Source organism: Macaca mulatta, chromosome 12 (genome assembly GCF_049350105.2).
Source record: "Macaca mulatta isolate MMU2019108-1 chromosome 12, T2T-MMU8v2.0, whole genome shotgun sequence".
Lineage (NCBI taxonomy): Eukaryota > Metazoa > Chordata > Mammalia > Primates > Cercopithecidae > Macaca > Macaca mulatta.
The window spans coordinates 93587490-93595492 of NC_133417.1; positions in this window are offsets into that span (position 1 = coordinate 93587490).

Here is an 8003-nt window from a genome sequence, read left to right on the forward strand (position 1 = left end):
TACTCCCTCCCCTCTGTCTGGCCAGGCTGTTATGTTCTAGTCTGTTCCAAAGGTCACTTGTTCCAGTTGAAATAGCTGTCTGGATGGCTTGGAACTAATCCAGACACTGGTTCTTTCCTGCAGAGAAAGCAAAGATAGATGTTTGTTTCTTGGCTACATTTTGAAGGGAAAAAATAAAATAATTTTATGGCTGGACCATGCTTTTAAAAGATCATATAATTCTAGAACCCAGTTAAAATTGTTATTATTTTCCAATATTTTGTGTCTATTTTTATTTTTATATACTTTTCAAAATCAATTGTTTAGTATCAGTATCATTAGGTAAATAGGCAGTCGTGTGTCAGAAGTATATACAGATACATTTTGGTACATTTTAATTAACTACTAATCTCTCTCTCCTTTCTCACATACATACACACTCCATTTAACTATTCAGTTCTTTATTTATGTTATTCTTAGTAGCTGCTTTAACTAAAGAAAAATAAACTTGAGTCAGGCTAGACAGTACAAGGAATGGAGGAGACAGGTAGTGAGGGGATACTCATAAATCTTCATAGATATCAACTTACCCACACTTGGCAAAGTGGCTGTGTGCACATATTTGACCTCTTCATTTTTCAGACAAGTTGAACCATTTTCGGACCAGGGAGTACTAAGAATGATGCAGTTATCTGAAAAGTTGTTTCTACAGTGATTTCTCTTTAATCTCCCCTAGTTTCCTCATAATGCCTGCAGTTGTTGTCTTTTCTACATAAAAGGAATTAAACAGAAAAATTGCTAAAAATAAGCTGGTTACTGTTTCATGACTTCCAGCCACCAATGGCAATTAGAAAAACAAATATTCCTTCCTTGAAATCACTTGAGTTTCTAAATTTCTAAACCATACAGCTCTTGAAATTTTAAGTAACTTTTTAAAAGATTACTTACAATGAACAAAGCCAGATCTACAGGGAACTGTTGAACTAAATTGTAGCACTCTATGCTTTGATGTCACAGCTTTGCTTACAGCATTAATTCAACATTCTTTGACTTTGGGAAATTCATGTAATGGGGTTTTATGTCCCTTGACATTCACAAGCATTAGCCATTCTTGGCATAAAGAAAAAGGAAGAAATTCCCCCAAATAAACCTAAGATTTAAAAAACAATTATCAGAAGAATCATGTATTTTACATTCTTTAACTTGCCTACTAGTTGTAAATAAATATCGAATCAATGGCTTCTAAGTAAACAGTGTATCTGGCTCAGAATTAGAGATAATAATAGTCTTGAGAAAAAGGACAGGAGGGATCACAAAAATGTTCAAGCCTTTGAATCTCCTTATTGTAGAAATATTTTATGTAAACTATTTCTCTTCATAACACTCAAAGTTGAATGCAGGGCAAAAGTATCATTCTCTCTTTTCTCAACCTTTCTTACTCCTAGGTACACATTTAAAGACAGACCTCAGCATATATTTACACTGGAAAAATGGAGCCTGTGTTTCTCTACAAAAGTATTAATGGCCTGTCACATTTTCAGGATGACTTCAAGATGAATAAGGCATGTCTCAAAAGAATTCCAAGGCTCCCCCTCTTTCCAAGTGAATATTAAACCTTGAAAATGCCAGCAAAAAAAAAGAAAAAGAAAAAAGAAAAAAAAAAAAAGCTGAAACATACAAGATAATACTACATCGAAACACCAAAACACAAGTATTCTTACATGTACTCACATGGATAGAAATATTTAGATTCACAGAGAAGTTGTCCTATACTGGGATTTCTCAGGAACTTGCATGTATATGCTTAGGTTTTGTAATGTGTGTGAATATGAATATTAGAATACTTTCTTGAAATAGATTCAAATAAAACTTGCCTTTGACATGTTGAGTTACACTCTTTGAATGGCCTTTTTGGTAGTTTTCTTGTTTATTTTACCTGTAAAGGGAAGGGAAATGCAGAGAATATAAAAGTCCTCAGCATGGTGTTAAATCTTCCAAAGGCAGCATTGCCCTGTGCATTTCTCATCATTTTGCATCCCTTAATCCTTAATCATAGAGCTGAAGCTAGAGAAAACAGCTGGCCCTGAAAACCACAAAGGGCTCAAGTATTTATTATGTTATGCAAATTGATCAAAACTCTTCAACTTTTTAGAAAATAATTTACAAAAAGAAAGAAACCTAAAACAGTACTTCTTAACAAACAGTTCAACTTTGTTTTGTTAAAGAAGCAGTAAAGAATATCCATCTGATCAAATAAGATTTATTAAATAGTTTCTAGACAGAAAATAAAGTCAATGAGACCATGGAAAGCACATGAGTCATATGACCTAGTTGAGTTTATTTAGAACACACACACTCACAAAAATTTGAGATTCCATCAAAACCAGATTGTTTCCCGCACTGTTCCCCTACTAAAAATTCGAAAATCAAAGGAAAATTGGACAAAAGTGTTCAAAAATGCTATGCACAAAAATTGTCCAACAACAAACAAAACAAATGGAATAATAAAGAAAAACTGTGTTTTACCATTTTGATTTTTATTAGTCTGTTCAATAAAATAGTATTTTTATTTCATATAAATAACTTGCGTCAAATACCAGTGATCTTTTCCTTTAAGAATTAGCAGGAAAATTACAATAATGAATTCATTTTGGGTAGTAATATGAAACAATGTAACTAGGATTTAAAGAACGAGAGAGTTATTTTGGAATGTGCTTGCTCTTAAGAAAGGCCAACCAAGATTAAAATAAATGCATTAATTCATCATTGTTCTTCATGAGAATGAGCAATTTAAAGCAGAGAGAAACTTCAGTTCTGTTTGAAAAGGTCAGCTGTGATGGTATTCAAGAGGGGAAACTGAAGTCACATTTTTAATACTTAAGACAGATGCTTTATGTTAAAAGACTTCTCTGATGTGATCCTTTTGTGCCAACTGGAGTCTATGCTCCCCAGTGGGTATACAGTGGAAGAAAAAACAAGTAATTGTCCTTTACTAATCCTTTTAAGTGCTTCAACTGCACATACTCTGAAGGGGCAATTGAAATGTCTGCACCCTGCTTACTTCTTCACTGGGGCTATGCTTCCTTTCCAGTGAGAAGCCTCTCTCTCTCCAAAAGTATACACACAGAACTGAAGTTTTTAGAAATGTGATTTTGAGTTTGCTCTAAGCCAAATATTAAAACAGCTTGGAGCATTCATTCTGAAAACAATTTAGACACACATTCTTTAAAAATTTCAATTCCTAAAGGAAAAGTCATCAAAGGAAAATTGTATAAATAATGAATATATATTGGCAAGAATAGTGTTTATCTATGACTGCCGAAATTTAAGATTACTGATAGAGATTGTGGTATGTCTATGTGGCTAGAAAGATTATTGTCAGATGAACAATCTTTTCCATCCAGCACTCATCATAGAATATTCTTTGGTATATGTGAAACCACAAGTACATCAGTGGGAACTTAGTGCAGTATGTTTGAAATACTGGAGTCAAACCACTAATCATGGCAGTCAGACTTCCCAGAATAAATTCATTGCAATAGAAGCTATGCCAACTACTTGAGTTAAAAATGTGGCTTTAAAAGTTACAGATCAGCATAATATAGAAGGGTTATTAGCAAACTACAGTAATGTGGTTTTAAAGTAGACAGTTTAAACATTTAAACAGCATTTCATAATTACATTTTTCTTAGATACGGGGTCTCAAACGAAAGACCGTTGGAAGCACCATAGTTATATATTTAATCAAGCTGGGGTTTGCAGATGAATGTATCTATTCTGCCTAAGTGAATTTTGCTCATAAAACATGAAAACTTTTCTTTGTGTAGAATATGTCAGCATACATAGGTCACAATACAGAAACATTTTTCTCATTGTAAAGTACATAATTGTCCAGGCATTTTCATGTTAGTTTTAACTTTTTTGATACTTCATAATTGTGAATTAATATGACCTAGAGCCAAGGCAATTAGGAATATATAAAAGTGTGATTTTTCTAAGTTTCTATTTAATATTTATAGCAATACTATAGACAAATTCAGGATGAAAGTCAGATAGGGCCACTATCTTTTCAGCATTTGTATGAACTTCAACTTTAAGACACAAACAAAAACTAAAGTAAGGTACATTTTAGGTTGACATACAATCTTTGGTTGAGAATTATCATTTTAATGCTACTTCTTAACCATACTAATTGTTATAAATCCAGTACCAGTGTGTTTAACAAAGTATTTTCCTAAAGAATAAGAAGTATGTATATTTTCACTAATTTGTAATGAGATCTTTACATGCAACTTTTTTTAGTTTCCATGTATTTTTTCTCTTTCTTCCTGTGTGTGTGTGTGTGTTTATATATATGTTTTCATTAAACATATTTTTGTGTTTTTTTATAAAGACAAATTTGCAAAATGATTTTCTCTTTCTTAATTTATATATATATATATATTTATGCTACACAAAGCTAATTTTCTATACATGATACTTTTAAAAATTTATTTTACTTATGTAAGGATGCTCTTTTTGATCACCTACTAATTTGGCTCTATATATGGGTTATTAATGCCAGGAAACTTTATACATTATCTTTCACTGAGTTAATTTTGTGGAGGAAAAATAATCTGTTTGTCCTATGATGAAGGGATTTACTATCCTGCTCCCCGAGTTTTTCACAATGTACATAAAATGATGTAAATTATTTAACAGAACCTTCTGATTACCCATATTGTGATTTCATGCCTATAGATGCAAACTTGCAGCATAAACAATTTTTCAGGTGAATAACCTGAAATCCACAAGGTGTAGACATTTTCCTATTGAAATAAATAGTCCTATTTCTCTAATATTCCACATTACTTTATAGACAATCAAACACTTTTGACAGATGAAAATAAGAAAATCAAATTTTTTTTTAAAATTCTTATGTTAAGAAATAGAAGGTAACATTTATTTAAGTAGATAATTAGTCAGGCTTAGTGGTGCATGCCTGTAATCCCAGCTATTCAGGAGGCTGAGGCAGGAGAATCACTTGAACTCAGGAGGTGGAGGTTCTGGTGAGCCAAGAGCACACCATTCCGCTCCAGCCTGGGAAACAAGAGTGAAACTCCATCTCAAAAAATATACATAGGAAAAATATTTATTTAAAAATTTAAAAAGTATTAATATCAAAGTTATTGTCATATTAATAACCGATGAATACAAATGTTCTGTAAATTATAAATAATTGTAAAATACATGGCACTATTATTATTAAATTTAATGGACAATAGATTTCTCTACTGAGATTTAAAATTTAGCCAAATGTGAATTTTATTGTGTTGATCATGTGATAGACTGTGAATTATGTTCTGTGTTAAATTTGTTTTAAAACGTATAGATACTGTATGCTAACACAATTCCTTTACTAGTTGTAACTTTGGTTTTCACTTTTTTTATAGTAAAAATTACATTCAAGTACAGTGATAATAATGTGTTGAGTTTATCGTAGTAATGAATGTTAAAATGTTCTGAAATTGACTTTGAGGCAACTTACTTGGATTAACAAATCTCAGAAGAAAAAATATAAAATGTCAGGACATTGGCTATTCTTAATGATATTAGTCATTTCTTAATTAAAACTTCCATGTTTTATAATGATATTTTGTTAAAATTCAAAATGCTGAAAATTGCTGTTGAGGATGTGGAGCAACAGGAACTCTCCCTCGTGGTGATCAGAAAAAAAGAAACAAATCTGCTTTTTGGAAAATAGGCTGTTTCTAGGTTTTGGGAGGGAAATATATGAGATGAGTTTGGAGCATCATGTAGCATCTGAAAATAAGAGATTTTTTTTAAAAAAAAAGAAACAGAAGAAATGATACGATGATGAGGATATGTCAAAGAAACACAAGAGTCAACTGAGAAACTTTTCATTGTCTAAAGATGGAACAATCTGAACAACAAAGACGGTAGTATTGGTTTATAACCCAAGTTTTAAAATAATAATCCATGAGTCATATTGATAAAGAAGTGGTTGAATAAATTGAGGAGAAAAGATACAACTCCATACAGAAGATTTCCAAATAATTTATGTGATACTTTGCCATCAACGAGGTAAAGCATGACTCATCACTCCTTAAGCATGGGCGATGTGTAGACAATTACAATACAATGTGGAAAGAGTACAACACTAAGGGGAGAAAAAATTAGCTTTGCAGTAGAGAAGCCTGATAAACTATCAATCATAGTGATAGTACATGCTCTTCATATGATATGATGAAATGACACTTTACTTCTGAGGACTTCCTCTCCAATACCCATAAATCCAGGCTAATGATAAGAAAAAAAAAAGGATCAGACACATCTCAACAGAAGAACATCCTGCAAAAAAAGCTGACTAGTACTACTGAAAATCATCAAAGCCATTAAAATCTAGGTTAGTCTAAGAAACTGTCACAGCAAAGAGGATCCTAAGAAGATATGATTACTAAATGTAATATGACATACTGATGGAATCCTGGAACAGGATAAGGAAATTAGGCAAAATTAAGGAAATCTCAATAAATTATAGACTTTTGTCAATAATGATAATGCATCAGTATTAGTTCATTAATTGTAGCAAGTACACTAAAAAATGTAAGATTTTAATAATAGGGGAAGATGTGTGTGGTATATGGGATCTCTGTAGTATGTCATTTTTCTGTAAATCTAAAACCGTTCTGAAATTTCTCAAAGTTTATTGTACAAATATTAACAGCTACTTGAGAGATAACTTAAATGTTTACTGATTAAAGATTTTTTATTAAGATGGAACTCAAGATATTTTTTAAAATATAGCTACAAGAATAAGAAAATTAACTGGAGAAATGCCCATTTTTCTTTAGGCCCACCACTAGAAGAAAAGCCTGTTTAGTCTAAAACCTAGAAGAGAAATGTAGATTCAGAAATATAGAAGTGGTAATAATCAAATCAGAATTGAGTAGGCATTAATTTTATAGGAAGTCCATAGACATACTAGATTTTTTAAAGTTGCAAAACATTACAAAATGATATTTTACAATCCTATTCCAAAGGTTCTGTCTATTTCAATTCAAGAGTAGTTTACTGTCTTCCAAGCACCTTGGGAAGTTAAGTAAATAGATATGGTACTTAATATGCTTAAAGCCATGTAGAGAAAATGGCATTTATATACCATTGTGTGGTCATAGATTAAAATCGAAAAAGTAAAGCTGCTAAAAGTAAATGAATGAAATTTTATTCATTCACAGCAGATGCCACATAAATATTTTGAGTAGATCAATTTTGTTTCTGCAGGGAAATATGAAACTATAAACTTAACACATTATATTTACCCTCAAAAAGATTTTAATTAAGTTGGGGATATCAGATTTTCGTAGTTGAACAACTCAGGAGGAATCAATATAAGGGTCATGGAAAGGCCTTTCAATTTAGGTCACAGTGAATTCTACCTGTTGACTCTGTTGAGGAAACTACTTGAGGCAAGGTCAGGCAAGGATACCCTGTGTCAACAAATGACTCCCATGTACTAGAGGCTAACAACGAAGTTTATTTCTCACTCACACTACAAATTCATTCTGAGTTATTGCTATTCTCCTCCAAGGAAGCTCTACACCAAGTAAAAAGCTGTCTCTAACTGGGGCATTACTGATCTTGTGGTAAAGAAAAGAAGCATGGCAAGCCACATGCTGACTCAGCAGTTCTGCTTGGCAGAGTCACAGATCACTTCTGCTCAGCAGTGAAGACATGTTATTTTGTTGTCCAAAGTAAGTCACATGCATACTCCTGAGTTCAGCAGAAAAGGGATATAAAGTGTAACAGTACAAGGAGGGAAACAAAAAGTTGGCCATCAGTAATGTAATCCATGATGCTTATTAAATGCCACCAAGACTTACTAACTTTGTGACCTTACAAAAGTTACATAATATTTTTATGCCTCCAACTCCTTACCAAGAAAATATGAGCAATATTTAGTCATAAAATTAAAAACAAAATGAAAATAAATATGTAAAGCATTTAAAATTAGACAGGTACTG